The sequence below is a fragment of the Lytechinus pictus genome, chromosome 5 (genome assembly GCF_037042905.1).
Source record: "Lytechinus pictus isolate F3 Inbred chromosome 5, Lp3.0, whole genome shotgun sequence".
Taxonomy (NCBI): domain Eukaryota; kingdom Metazoa; phylum Echinodermata; class Echinoidea; order Temnopleuroida; family Toxopneustidae; genus Lytechinus; species Lytechinus pictus.
The window spans coordinates 44,750,037-44,766,218 of record NC_087249.1 but is presented as its reverse complement, the minus strand read 5'-3'; positions in this window follow the sequence as shown (position 1 = coordinate 44,766,218).

The window sequence follows — 16,182 nt, the reverse complement described above, 5'->3', positions numbered from 1 at the left end:
AAGCCATTTAACAAGACTTTAGCCACTCCTGGAACACCAGCAGTGCTCCATATAGGGTAGTCCATGTGTTATTCAAATGATATATATTTCAAAACGCTAACATCAAGTTTCAATGTCCTAAAATTTAACAGAATGAAGATGACCCCTTTTTTATAATTTGTCTTCCATTGATATCTAGAATAAAAAAATGATACCACTAAGCGCGCGCGCTAGCTAGCTGGCGTTGCAGTTATATTTATCTTCTTGGTATGGCTGCCACACGGAGAGGGATATGCCCCCGCGTCTAATTTGTCGAAGATTTTGAACCTGTTTGTTCCTGACTTAATACCTAAAAAATAAAAACGGATTTTACCTTGGGTTATGTTGTTTTGAAGCAAATAACGAGGCATCTGGAAAGCTGGATTGGTTCATTCGAGGAAAAGAAAATGCGTTTGTTTTTATTCATAGTTCACGCCCTGTTATGAGATTTCGCCTCGCAGGTTATGACAGCGTGCCATCAGCATCCCCAGCGCTCAGGCGGTGTGGACGGAGAACGATCCGGTGTTGTGTTTTATCATGGTCGAGCTTGCAATACAAACGTGATGCATGTGTTGTGCACAGTGGATTAATAATCAGACCTTGTCGGTAATAAAAATGCCATGTTTACCATTGGATTAGAACACGGACTCCAAATTGGCCTACGACATGCTAGGAAATATACCATAGATCAACTGCTGCATTAGTATTAGAACTGTATTTTGGGGGCTATAACTTTTACATATTTCATTCAAGATCAAGTTTCTGAGTGATGCCACGGCCGGGCATTGCCATAAAAAGAAAGTGATAGTCCATGTAGTCTGGACTGGTTCGCATGACATTGATTGACATATGATGCAGCTCTACACCCAATTATGTGAATAATTTTGGCAACTTTTTGCTCTTTACACAGTACTGAATTGCAAAAGTACTAATCTTTGATTTTAAGAGGATTTTGATTAAACTTTAAGTTAACTCCTTGAAATTTAGCAGTACATCATGACGTCACAAGTAGTACTATATCAAGGCTATCTCACCAAATCGCCTCCTGAACACAAGATTAATCGTGCAGTAAGTATCATCAGTATTTGTTTTTTTTTATAATTTCATTTTCTATTTTATAGTTTGCCAGTTTAATGGAATGTGTATTTGTGTTTTGATATTTAATCTTTTGCTCTGGATTTTCTAAAAATGTGTGCATTTTATAACAATAAATGTGATTTATTTTTGATGCTTTGTTATTGGCTTATAATTTCAATTGATTACTGAAATATTGATTGCAAAGTTTCTGATATTTATTGCTGTCTTGTCTGGAACTAACAACAATCAGGTGGGTACAATCAGTACGCCAGACGGTGGCCTGTACTTAATAGAGAAGAAGGTGTTTCATAAAGCTGCTCGTAAGTTAAGAGCGACTTTAAGAACGACTGGTGAACCTTTCTTACGCGCGTAACCATCGTCATTGATATATACCATTTACCACAATAAAGGATACCAGTCGTTCTTAAAGTCGCTCTTAACTTATGAACAGCTTTATGAAACGGCCCCCTGGTATACAGCTGTACTTTTTTTAAAATAAAAAAATCATAAAGTCTGTATCAAAATGACATTTCAATAGTTTCATACTTTACTTTTGGGATCAATGAATAATATGTAGATTATATTTTGCACTAGCAACAATGCTGGAACTTTTTATGTTGTCTCCCAGTCTGTATTTTGTACTTTGCCCAATTTTTGTTTTGTCTGATTTTTTTAGTATGGAGCTTCTATACATGTATGTTTACAATGCAAGTCATGTAGAATTGTGTGTGTGTTTGTGTGCGTGTGTGGGGGTGCTTCCAAGCAACATTTTATTCATTTTGCTATTCCTTTCTGTTGTTGCTTAAAATTATCACTCCAGCCTGGACAGGCATCCATTATGGTGTTTGTTCCAGCCATGTTTTTGATTTGTGATACGTTAATGAATAATTCTGATTAGATAATCATCATAAATCCCCCTCATGATTCCTCCTTAACAAACTCCTTAAACTAAAACCAAAACCAAACCAACAAAATGTGCATGTAGCTTGGTATGAATAGTCATCTGAAAGTGGGGAAGTGTCCTTAAGTTAGTCACTACATGCCATTGTCATTATACCCTGCTACCATTTCCTATTTATTCCTCTCTTCTCAGATCAACATTTTGGGTCAAGGGAACATACACAATACAGTTAGGGTATCCCAGCGGTTTATTTCTTGCCAATTCGTCCAATTGCCAACTCATGATCTACTATCATTTGGTCTACCATCAGTTCGTCCACTCACCACATGGTCTACTTTCATTTAGTCTAATGCCATTCTGTATCATTACCAGTTGGTCCAATGGCCATTTAGTCAATATACCATTTTTGTCCATTTGGTCTAATTGGACCAAGTGTTAAATTGTGCTAAATGAATGAAAATGAAATGGATATTAGACCATCTGGTTATGAGACGAAATGGTCAGAGACAAAATGGTGATTAGACGAAGTGATGATTGGACCAAATGGTTGTTAGATAAAATGTTGATGAACAGAATGGCATAAAGACGAAATGAAAGTAGACCATGTGGTGAGTGGACGAGTTGGCAGTAGACGAATTGACAATTTACCATCCCAGCCTGTATTACCGCAAGGTACAATTACACATTTAGGGTTAATGGTCAAGAGACTGAGAGAGGCCATTAAAGATTAACTCTAGAACTGGTAAAGCAGAGAATAATATGATCATAGAAATGAACAAACTTTACAGAGAATTATAAAAACTATAAATGAAATAAATGATATCTGTCATTCTTTGCCAGACAAATTTTCAGGAAAATGTATTTCATAGAATAATGAGCATTATGGACAAATGCCTGTGACCTGTTTATGGTGTGGTCCAACATGTTGTTTCCTGTGTTACACAGTAGCTACACCAGGAAAAGCATGTGGTAATGAAATGACTATTTTGTTTAAGCCATGTTGTTGAACTTTGTTGTTGTTTTATATGAATTCTTGCATGATAAACACTTCAGAATTGATTCCAGCTATTGTTCAAAATTTGATTTCTATACCAGAACTCAAACTTTAAAACAGTGTACATGTAGCTTTAAGTAAATAATTTAATGATAATAGTGATGGACAGCTCTGTAACGTCCCTCTGTGCTTCCAATTCCAACTTTTTTTCCTATTAGGTGGTTCAGACTGCCTCAAAGTTTGTAATTATTTCCAGGTATTTTCTGATCAGGAAATTTGCCCTGATGGCCTGATCTACCCTGATCAGAAAATACCAGGTAATGATTTTGAATCTCATGCCTTGCTTCTTATCAGACCATACTGCGCATGCTCGTAACTTCGGGAACTTATCCCGAAGGGTATTTTCATTATTATTATTATTTTTTTTTGGGGGGGGTGTGATTGTGGGAATAGAAGTCAGATATTTTGGAGCTTGCAAAAGTTCTCATAATTTAACTAGGGTTTTGTGATTGAGGCGGTTTGTAACCACCTACTTGAAATGTTATAACCTGGCAAGCCTTTAACAGCGCACATTGCCGCTCAATCATTCTAAAGAATCAATCCTGTCAGGTCCCCATTTATGTTACATCACCTGGGTTGAGTGCAGCCCAGTGGATCAATTTCTTGCTGAAGAATATTATGCCATGGTTGAGTTTTGAACCCACGTCCCTCTCCTCCGTAGAAAAGTCTGGAGACTAACCCAATTTGCTTCAAGTCGTAGAAATAGGCTCATTGAATTTTATTCCATATGGTGTACAGTACATGTACATCATGTTTTAATGCATATTTTGATATTTTATCATATTGTTAATGTTTGTATTTTTTTGATTGAAGGTACACATACTGTACATGTACATGCTTGTATGTACATGTACCACATCACACACAAATCACATGTACATGTAGAAGCAAAGAATAAAAAGGGTTACTAAAATTCTACTGCGAATCCAGGTAAACATGTACACCATGAATGGCCTACCGCATTATTTGCCAAGCATTCACCTGATAACCTGTGAAGTACTGCACAAGTAGTACTGTATGGCACTGAACATCATTAAAGGAGAATGAAACCCTAGAAACCAGCTGACTCCATATCAAAGAGAAAAATCAAAGAAACATATTGTTGAAAGTTTGAGGAAGATTGAATGAATAATAAGAAAGTTATGAGCATTTGAATATTGAGATCACTAATGCCATGTAGATCCTCCAATTGGCAATGCGACCAAGATCTGTGATGTCACACACGTACAACTCCCTCATTACTTTAGTACTTATTTCACTTATATTCTCACTTTTATAGAGTCTATCACAAGATGAGGTGTTCTCTTTATGAGAGGACAAGTACAGAGGTTTCACAACATTATATCATTGATGAATCGTTTGTCATATGATTAGAATGAGCAAAAAGAGATGTTTTGGGGTATATTTTCAGTGTCCAAAAGGGGAGAGTTGTTCATCTGTGACATCATAGATCTTGGTCGCATTGCCAATGGGAGGTTCTCCATAGCATTAGTGATCTAGACATTCAAATGATCATAACTCTTCTATTGCTAGTCCTATTTTACTCAAACTTTTGTTGATCTTATTCTTTGATTTTTCTGCTTTCACAAAAGCTAACTTGCTCCAAGAGTTTCATTCTCCTTTAAATGTAGGCCTACACACATGTAGACCTTGGCCAATTGTGTATTCTTTGCTGTTTACTTCTACATACATGTACATGTATGCCCACAATTGACATCAGTGGCGAATCCAGGCATGGGCACATCTTGTCCATGCCCCCCCCCCCCTTGAGAGGCAAAATAAATATTTGTTAGGCCCTAACTTAGGGGAATATGTCGTGCATATGGACCTGATGGCCTTTTTTGGGGGGTGGGGGGGGGGGGGGGGCTTGTCAAATTTTTCCTGACATAACATGACATAAGTCACCAAAATTGCCCCCTACATTAGAGAATCTTGGATCTGCTCCTGATTGACAAACATAAATTACATTCTGCTGCTTTCTGCATGTACATGTAATTGTATTGCTACCTGTACATGTATGTGCATTAAGGAGGTACAAATGAAACAGATGAAATATGTATTTTCTTTATACACATTTGTGGGGCAACTGCCCCTTCTAAACGTACACTGTACTGTACTTGCAGAAGCTGTATGCTGTACATAAAGAGCTTGATTGCCTTTTTACATACTACATGCATGGAGCTACATGTATGTATTTCCTTGATAGCCCTCAGAATAAAAGCTACATGTACAGTACTGTTCAGGGTGCTACATAACTTTTAAGAAGCGTTTGCCCGGTCGGGCAAGTAAGTTTTTAAATAGTTGGAATATACTTGCCCAAAAACTTATTTCACTTGCCCGAAAAAATCCTTGAAAACAAAGTTTTACCTCTTCAAAATAAAGTTTTGCTGTTTTATAAACCATTGACCTTTTTCTCTCTTTTGACATGAACTAATCTACTGTACCTTGTTATTGCATTTCTTTTTCCAAAGTGATGTTATCTTGCCTGCCATGACCAAAATTAGGGTCAATATTATATCATAATCGTATCGACCCTAATTTTGGTCATTCTACTACAGGTAAGAATTTTGCTTTCCCAATTCGGGCAAGTAGTTTTGGTCTTCACTTCAAAACACTTCAAAATCCTGACTCTAACTTTTACTTGCACCGGGCATGGGGCAAGTGCTTATGTAGCACCCTGCTGTTTAATGCTCTTGTGCATTTGCAGGGCTCTAATTAAGAATTCAATATGCAAGGCTATTTTTGTCTCACCAGCATACATGTAGCAGAGTGAGTCCTACATGTATAGGCGCCGCAACATCAAATCTAAACCGAAGGTTAAGTTTTTGAAATGACAGTAGAACTTAGAAAGTATATGGACCTAGTTCATGAAACTTATACATAAGGTTAATAGTCCAGTATTACTGAACATCTTGCCTGAGTTACAGGTCATGTGACCAAGATGAAAGGTCATTTAGGGTCAATGAACTTACATGTAGACCATGTTGGGGGAGCCAATATTGAAATCTTAAACTAAGGTTAAGTTTTTGAAATGTCATCATAACTAGACCTACATGTAATTCATGAAACCTGGATTATCACTGACAAGTCTTTGGGTCACATGATCAAGGTCAAATATAATTGTAATAGGGTCAATGAACATACTTGTATCATTATATGAATGTTTTTTTGAATAATTATTTTATAGTATGTGTAATGCAGGTGAGCTGCCATAGCCGCTCCACTTGTTATTAAAAAGGGGACTTTAAATGGAAGGCAGTGCTCACTTTAGGGGGCATTGGAGGCTGTTAAAAGAACAGTCATCAATAATGGGACACACGACTGAATACAGCGCAGGGGATCTAGGCCATAGGCAAAAAGGGCGCTTAACTTACGGCCTTTCCTTTTTATTTATTTATTTAATATTAATATTATTGTTATTATTTATTATTATTGGGGTTTTTTTTTTGGGGGGGAGACTAAAATATGTATTGTCCACTCACTTTTATTGCAGGGGGGGGGGGTTACTGCCTTTCACTTCCAGCCCTCATGCTTTTGTCGTGCCTGGACACTTCTACTTAGCCAATTTGCAATGTCTTTTGTATCAATCAGCCATTTTTTTAGAAACTTGATTTTGACATTGAAACTTCAAAATCTTCATGTTATTGAAGGTACTGTTTATGAACCATACTGTAGAGTGTAGACCCCCCCCAAAAAAAAAAGAATTTTACAATGATGAAATTGTATTATATATTTAAATGTGTCTATGCTGAATAAAATGAAAATCTGACTATCATTTTTTCTGCTTTTGGGGTGTTCTATGCATACAGTGTATGCTGTTCATTGTACAGGAAGTAGGCTAGATTAGATTTTTTTCTTAAATTTCTGTTCAACGAAGTAAAACAAAATACAATCAAAGAAACAATACATATTCAAAATAACACAGACAATTCAATGATATTTCATAACAAATATTGAAGACAAATTAAACAGAAACTAAAGTGAGCTGCAATTATTTTGAATTCATCTTGTGGAGATGAACTGTGTTGGCCTGGAAATACAGGTAGTTTTAAATTATTGATGCACGTAATACTAATGTGTACAGGCTCTACTGAATTTGCTTGAATCCATTTTCTTTTTCATTAAATAAAATAGCAAACAGGAAGATGGTTTTCATTATATTCCTTCCTTTGTTGCAGTCTTTACCTTTTTTATTTGCCAGTATTATTATTATTACAAGATCCTGCTTTGATCCCAGCAAATTGATATTCTTGAATCGTGATGATCGTGATACAGTGTACAACCCCTACCAGCTAACACTTCTGGAATTACATGTAGCTCTGATCACGAGGTAGAAAGTAGGCATATTTTTCAAAGAAAGTCCAGGATCTCCAAGCTGTTGAACTACAATACTGTCCAGCACAGTAAACATTGCAAATCTGCAAACCACAGTGCTTGTTGTCTGAGATTTGGTTTGTTTGGTGAGCTTTGGAACTTTCTACTTTGACCCTGAAGTTGATTGATCCTTGATGGTGGTTCAGAAGCTGGGAGCTGTTCATCTTCTTGTTGCTGTGGGTGTCTCTATTAAATGCTCCATAAAGTGCCTGGGGCGGGCTTTACATGTATATCCAGCTCCCTCTGTTGTGAAGTTCGAGCAGGGCACCTGGATTGCTATTTACTTGGACATGCATGGAGGTCTACAATACATGTGTAGAAGAAGGTGAAATCCCATTGTATTAATTTTTAAGAAGACGGATCATGTAATCTTTAGAAATTGTTTTAGATGCATAAAAGTAAGAATTGCTTGCTAGCAATTGCTTCAAGCACAAGCAATTGCTAGCAAAGCAAATGATCATGCCTTAATAGCAATTGCTTTATTTCGTATGCATTGCTTGTGCTAAAAACACTATTCTTTTCTCAGAAAGCAATAGCTAGCAGTTTGAACAATAGCGATGTCAAGCTGGTGCGAGCACGACTCGCAGAGCAAAGGCGGGACTCGAATGCAAGCTGTGCAAAATACTGCTTCTCCCGATGTAACATCTTTTCCTTAGGGTAATTTTTGTTTATAATTACATATAGTTGGCATTCGGTTTGTACTATGAAGAAAACATGTACATGTACATGTAGGGTACTGTACTACTGTACACCTTGGTGTTTTCTCTCAGACCATATTAACGCAAATGCCCTGATCAAGTAAAAGCTCAAGCTGCTTTGAAGAAGCTTGTTAAAACCCAAGCAAATGCTTTAAAAACGCATAATTTATAAAGCGAAATGTTCATTTTATGCATATGCTTTTTAACAACAGCTTAATTGTCAAGCAAATAGTTAGCAGACGGTTTATAGTGATTGCTTGACCGTACTAGCCTAAGCATTTGCACGCTCATTTTTATGCATACGGAATAAAGCAAATGCCTAGCAAAAGCAATTGGTACTTTATGCATCTGACCCAATGTCAGAAAGCAAATAAACAAACTACGTATGCACGTACAGTACATTACATGTACATGTACACTGTATGTATAAATGTAGGCCTGTATACATGTGGCTACATGATATCAAAGTGTTATTCAATTCATCCTGGTGCCAGCATAAAGAGGAATTAAAGGTTATGTTTTACATGTGTTTGATTTCTTTCTATTTATAACATCAAGCAATTAAAGGGGAAGTTCACCTTGACAACAAGTTGATTGTAAAAAATGGCAGAAAAATCTTAAAAAGAACTGGTGTACTGTAGGTTTGAGGAAAATCCATCAAAGATTTTAACAAACTTATCAATTTGATTTTTTTGTGATGTTCCCATTTAGCATGAATTTAAAAAAATGAATGAAATGACATTTACTCAAAAAATTGAAAATGAGTTTTTTCGTACCTTCAGAAAATCAACAGACCAATTATTTCACACCCACTCCTGAAAGAAGAAACTTGTAGTTAACATAAACAGTAAAAGAATTGAAATTTGTGCATTTTATATTACATGCACATAACATTTTTGGGCAGCTCCTCGTATGACGTTACAAATCAAAAATAAAAATTCTTATAACTTTCTTGATCTTTAAAGGATTTTCCTCAAACCATCAGCCTTTCACTTCCCCTTTGAAGAGAATGTACTGTACAGTACATGGTATGTACACATGAAACTAAAGGAACTTCCCTGTTTCTATTAAGTACATAACTTGTGCTGTTTTTGTCTCGCCTGCATAGCAGAGCGAGACTACAGGCGCTGCTTTTCCGACGGCGGCGGCTGAGGCGACGGCGGCGTCGTCAATATTGAATTCTTAACCAAGGTTAAGTTTTTGAAATGTCATCATAACTTAGAAAGTATATGGACCTAGTTCATGAAACTTGGACATAATAAGGGTAATCAAGTATTACTGAACAACCTGTCTGAGTTTCAGGTCACATGACCAAGGTCAAAGGTCATTTAGGGTCAATGAACGACCATGTTGGGGGAAATCAATATCGAAATTTTAACCAAGGTTAAGTTTTTGAAATGTTGTCATAACTTCGAAAGTATATGGACCTAGTTCATAAAACTTACACATAAGGGTAATTGTGTATCACTGAAGATCCTGCCTGAGTTTCAGGTCACATCATTAAGGTCAAAGGTCACTTAGGGTCAATGAACTTTGGCCATGTTGGTTTTTTGATGAATTGTCATCATAACTTAGTTTATAGATCTAGTTTATGAAAATTGGACATAAGAGCAACCATGTATCCCTGAATATCATATGCGAGTTTCAGGTCACATGACCAAGGTCAAAGGTCACTTAGGTTCAACGAACTTTAGCCATGTGAGGGGTATTTGAGGAATTGTCATCATAACTTTGAAATTTTATGGATTTTGTTCATGAAACTTGGACATAAGAGCAATCAAGTATCCCTAAATATCATGTGCGAGTTTCAGGTCACATGACCAAGGTCAAAGGTCACTAAGGGTCAACAAACTTTAGCCATGTTAGGGGTATTTGAGGAATTGTCATCATAACTTTAAAAGTTTATCGATCTAGTTCATGAAACTTGGACATAAGAGCAGCAATGTATCCCTGAATACCCTTTGCGCATTTCAAGAACATGGCCAAGATCAAAGGTCTTTTAAAGGTTAATGATCTCTGGCCGTGTTGGGAGTTCATGTTGAATTAGCATCATAACTTAGAAAGTTTATGGATCTAGCTCATGGAACATCGACATAAGGGTAATCAAGTATGAATTATTGTTTTGCACGTCTTAGGTCACATGATTAAGGTCAAATGTCATTTTTGGTGAATGGACATATTTTATTATCATATTAGTGTTTATTTTATGAATAATTATTCATTAGCTGTTTTCAGAGGCAGCACTGCTGCTATATTGAATTGCGTAATGCAGGCGAGACTGCCAGAGGTGTTCCACTTGACTGGTTTTGAAAATCTGTCTGCATTGACTTTGGTAAAGGGTCAAAAAATATTATAGCCTACTCCATGATCATCTAATTAAAGGGCATGTTTATTCTTCCACTTTTCATGCCAGAATCAGCATTTAGTACTGTACGTGATTAGTCCAAAACACGGATGCATCCATTCTTTTTTCATTTAAACGAAGTTTCAGAAGGCTGATTGTAAACTTACAAAAAGGTGTGTTTCAAAACGTCATTTGACCAGAATCAGGGTTTTCTGGGGATGTATAATTTAAGAAACAGGACCACGATCGTAAACGTGTTTAAATGACGTCATTGGTACATCAAGACTCCACATTAACTTTTTTTGGTGGTGGCCCGAATTCAAATAATTTTTTTTGGTGGCCGAAAAATATAAAGAAAAATATTAATTAAAAATGAATAAACAAACTTCTGAAATATTAATTCTGCAGCCACTACCACTAAATTACTTTCACTTTGTACATCTTGTATATGATCTCATGTAAATCTTGTTTGCTGTTATTTTACTTTGCTAATTGATTTGTGGTAATATATAAATTGTTCTATCATTGTAAATATGAAATGATTGAAAGAGAAAAAATGAATTATTTTGTTCCCAGGTTGTGTGGACTTTTTAAAAATCTCCATATAGACACACACTCATAATAGTTAAGTAAACAAATAGCAAACTCAGATACACGTAGATGTACAAAACAATGATTTTTCCCTTCTTTTTTTAATCCTAAAACCTACATGTAGATTATGCAGGCCCCGAATCAAGTTTATTTTCTCTTTTCCAGCATATTATAGCAGGAGAAAATCACAGAAAAATATGCTGCAAAATTAGATCAATGCATAAAAGCGGGAAACAAACATTAAAAAAGAAAACAAAAATAATAAAATAAACTAGAATTTTAATTCGTCATGAGGACGAATTAGGTGATCTGTCTCTGATTTCATGATCAGGAAGACAATCAGCATGTTTATTGAGATCAATATGATCATCATGATGAAAACTGAACTTCTCTTACGAAAAGAACGTGTTGAATACTCTTGAAAAGAAAGAAATGAGAAACTTTGGAAAATAGGTGTAAATGATACACATGGTACATGTACATGTTATATTAAAAGGATTTTTAAAACTATTTTATTGTGCAATGTTTTAACTTATATACCTTGTAATGGTCATGAAGGACCATTTGTGAAATGTTGAAAAGAAAAAAAAAAGAAAAAAAAAAAAATGTTCACCCCGAGGTTCCAACCCACGACCTTAGGATTGTAAGGTTGATGCCTTATCAACTGAGCTACACTATTTCCCATAGACTTTTACACATAAGCACTTTTTCCCATAGACTTTACACATAGCAAATTGAGAGGATCTCAAATCCAATTTTGCAAGTGAAATACGGGCATGATCTCGGCATCTGATTGGAAAATGGAGACCACACTTGCGATAGCTTACAATCTCAGCTACAACATACTCCAAGCTCAGAGAAAACCGACAAAAAGAAATGGAGATATGGCTCGCGAAATAGAAGAATGTAAAATCCAGTTTTGAGAAAAAGTCATTTCCCATAGAGATTGCACACAAAATGAACGAAAATGACATGCCTCTATAACTTGCCATTTTTTAGGATGATTCATTCCTTTAAAAGAAAATATAGCCATCAAATTAAAAAGAGTATGTCCTCGGCTACAATATATTGAAAACTGAGCGAAAATTGGCCAATATTTGAGGAGTTAGTGTCAAATTTGCATAACTATGATGACTTCATAGGTAGCAAAGTGGTAATTTCGACGCCACTTTGATGACGTCATGATAAAATTAAGGGTCAAATGTGACATCAAATCATATCTCCCGTCCATACTCTATTCGAATATGAAAAAAAAATTGGGGGTCAACGGACTACCTGAAGAGCTATAATGAGTTTTGTATAGGCATGTTTTTGCACATATATTGTCTATGGTAAGTGCGCGCGCGCGTGCGTGCTGTAAACTTTGATGGAGGCTAATTCCGTTATTACTTGTCGTAGAAGGTTGATCAAGGTATCAAATTACTCAGAATTATATAATCAATGCATTGATATTTTAAAAAATGCCGATACTATGTTGTATAGTGCCGTTACGCGCGAGAACGCGCGCGTAACCGTGCGCGCGCGCAAATTTTTGAAATGCTTAAAATGACCTGATTCGTACTCTACTTTGGTCAAAAAGTGATTTTGAGCATTTTAAAATTTTGACGCGCGCGTACGCGCACGTCGTGACCTTTACATGACCTTTGATGACATGGACAGTTGACCCTTGACCTGAAATCAATGTGATGTAAATATTGTTAATTTTTGATAATTGATAATGAAGATATGATTTATAATGTGATTTTACAAAATGGCGTCTAGATGACGTCATGATGACCTTTTGACCTTGAACTTGTCTTATACACATCACATGATAAGTCCCCATATCTGATGATATTCTGAAGATAATTGATGATGTAGATTTGGAGATTTTGTGCTAACAAGAAAAGGGTGGAAAATAAAAATAAATAATAAATAAATAAAAAAGAAAATTCGTACGAAATTAATAGTTGATCTGTCGATTGACAGATCACCTAATAAGTGAAATAAAACAAAAGAAAGGAAATGGAGAAAGAAAAAACAAAGAACAGGGGAAAAAAAAAATTTAGAGAAAAAAACAAACAAAAGAAATGAAAGAAAAATGAATAAAACAAAATTAATAAAAATTGAGAAAATTATTATTACTATTATTTTCAGTAAAAATATATTCTTTAATCAGGCATATTCAATGGGAAGGGTATAAATGGTTTAACCACTATAACAAAAATGAAAAAAAAAATCAGAAAACGGCAAAAGTTATATCTGGAAAAAACAGTGTGAGAAAAGTCCTTCCCTATATTTGCCAAAATGCTGGAAAAATTCACATTTCATATCAATGAAATGCCTTCCCAAAGTATTTACTTCCTCAAGAGTGGTTTAAGAAGTCATTTATAAACAAGAAAGAAAGAAACTGTCCGTTTATTTTTGGCTAGAAAAGACACGGCTTCGAAAGAAACCAAGTATCAACATACATACAAATGCACACGTGGGACTGTGATGTACTCACCTACCGGTATGTGTTATATGTGTAATAATGCATTTGGAAATCGGTCTTTTTGAGTCAAAAGAGAGGTCATAATTCTTCTTTTTAATGCTTGCAAATAAACAGGTTACACCAGATTTGAGTAATGTGGACTGTAGAAGGGCATTTCATTGGTGTAAAATGTGACTTTGACGTACATGTAGATTTTCTAAGTTCTGTGGAAGATTTCTTAGCAGCAACATTTCGTATCGCAGCTCCCTAAGTCTGAATAGTCTGCTAGCGCACAGCTAGCTGCAGTGGTTTCAGGCATGCAAAGCTCATGCCAGACGGCCAGCTCGGCCGGCTGGATAATAGTTACTGTATGCTATAGCGGTAGGCCTACATACTGTCATGACTACAGTATGCAATCTTTGTGTGTAGATTAACAAAAAGGGCGCATGACGAATTGGCTTGCAATTTGAACTGTAGAAAGTTGATAAATGCGTGCAAAATCGGGAGAAAAATTGCGCTACTTTAAAAATTATTGGTTGCCCGATTCGGGCCACCAAAACTTGTCATTTTTTCAATAATGGTTGCCCGAGGTGAATTTCTGGTGGCCCCGGGCCACCGGTATTGTCGAGCCTTGGGTACATGCTTCTAGTGAGGTGAAAATCTGTGGGGAAATACAGTCGCATGGTTCTAACTGGGAGTTACCTTCACAGAATTATCTCTCAACTCCCTGGTTCTAAATAATGACCAACATAAATTTGCATGTGTGATTGCGGCTCAACAAAAATTACGATGCGAAGCCAGTTGCAGATCGCGATTTCGCCTCTGAAAAATAGCAAACACAGCACCTCCAGATCGACGTTTGCGATCGGCGTTCTGAAACGACATTCGAAAACGCTGATTCTGTCTACGCAATGAAAGCATAAACACACCCTAACATTTCAATTAAATACAGTAGTACACGTAGAGGTGTAGACTTTAATAGCCCTTTTTTATCAGCCATTGATTCATTTGAATTTTGAATTCGTTGATAGGAGTAGATACATGTACATGTATCTACATGTTTTATACAGTAGACAGTAGTGCCCTCTCAGTTCTGTTTTTTTTTTAAATGAAAAAGGAGCTTTTGCACCCTTTATACTTATACTGTATCTTACAAATTAAATTTGTTTGATATAAGAATATTTGATATTGAATGGAGCGTTGTGGCCCAGTGGATTAGTCTCCGGACTTTGAAACAGAGCGTCGTGGGTTCAAATCCCAGCCATGGCGTAATTTCCTTCAGCAAGGAATTCATCCACAGTGTGCTGCACTCGACCCAGGTGAGGTAAACGGGTACCGGCAGAAAGTGATTCCTCAAAAGAGCTGTGTGCACCGAATAGGTAGCCTAGCTTAGCTGGGTAATAATAGCAGGGCCCGCTAAGAGAACAGTTTTCGGAACTGAAGTGGCTATACCCTGGGTAAATATACCTTATTATTATCAGAAAGCTATTTGTGTTTGTAATGTACCAAGTAACCTGAGTGGCTTGATATCTAAGGAAAAATTATGCAGGTATTTTTGTTTTGATTCGGCACCCAGTCAACATACAGCCCTCCCCTAAATAAATTTTTAAAAATGTTTTATTTCATACCATCCACACCATTAAAAAGTTTCAGGCATTAGTATGCATTTAATGAACTAGAACAGTGACAGACACATGTAATTTATACCAATCCCTTTTTTTTGGGGGGGGGGGGGGGTTAGCCAGTAGTCCCTCCCCCTTCTTCAGACCCTCCTGATGCAATATGAATAGGGTGGATCTATAATTCACTTTTTACTTTTTGATAATGTGGATATGTGTTCACATACTGTTTTATCCCCAATATTTGTGTTTATGTTCCTTATTTTAATAGTTCACACCCATCACTGTAACTTGACATCACATTGGTTTGATGAAAGAAGAAAGGAGTGAATATTTGGCCAAAATCCATGGAAGAATAACAGATTTATTAAATGTCATCATTCATTGAATGTGATGTTTATAAAGAATCAGTTTTGAACCATAAAACATCAGGAAGTCTTTTGGCTTGAAATTTCATTCGTTTGCAAAGCCACAACTTTACAGTGCATACATGTACATCAGGCATGATATTCTCCTGACTAAAATAAGAATTCTGATTTTTTATACAATTAAAAAAATATTTGAATTGTAATGAAAATTCTTTAACTTTTTTTTTTTACATGAAATCCTTTGCCCAAGAACATTCTCATGCTGTTTTTTACTGCTTTTTAAAGTCAAATGTTAAAACTATCATGCAAACTCACCATGAAAAATGACTTTCGATTTCTTTACTACGCAAGAGCTGGTAACCCCGACTTGGGCGCCTCGGACTTCGTCGGTGACTTAGCGACCCTTGGCTATTTTTCAGATTTTTTTTCAGAGGGGAATATCATGCCTGATACATGTACATAAAGCCAGGGTAATAATGCTTCAGTACTGAAGAGTAATTGAGACTTATGATAACATAAAGTACATTTAGTGTTAAGCTCTACATAAAGCAATATAAAAAAAATTATAAATTACTATTATTATTATGAAGAATTTTAGAACATGAAACAGCTTCTGTTTTTACAGAATGACTTGTTATGCCACTATTATGGAGAATTACTGAAAGTTGCAAACAAAGGACATTTTT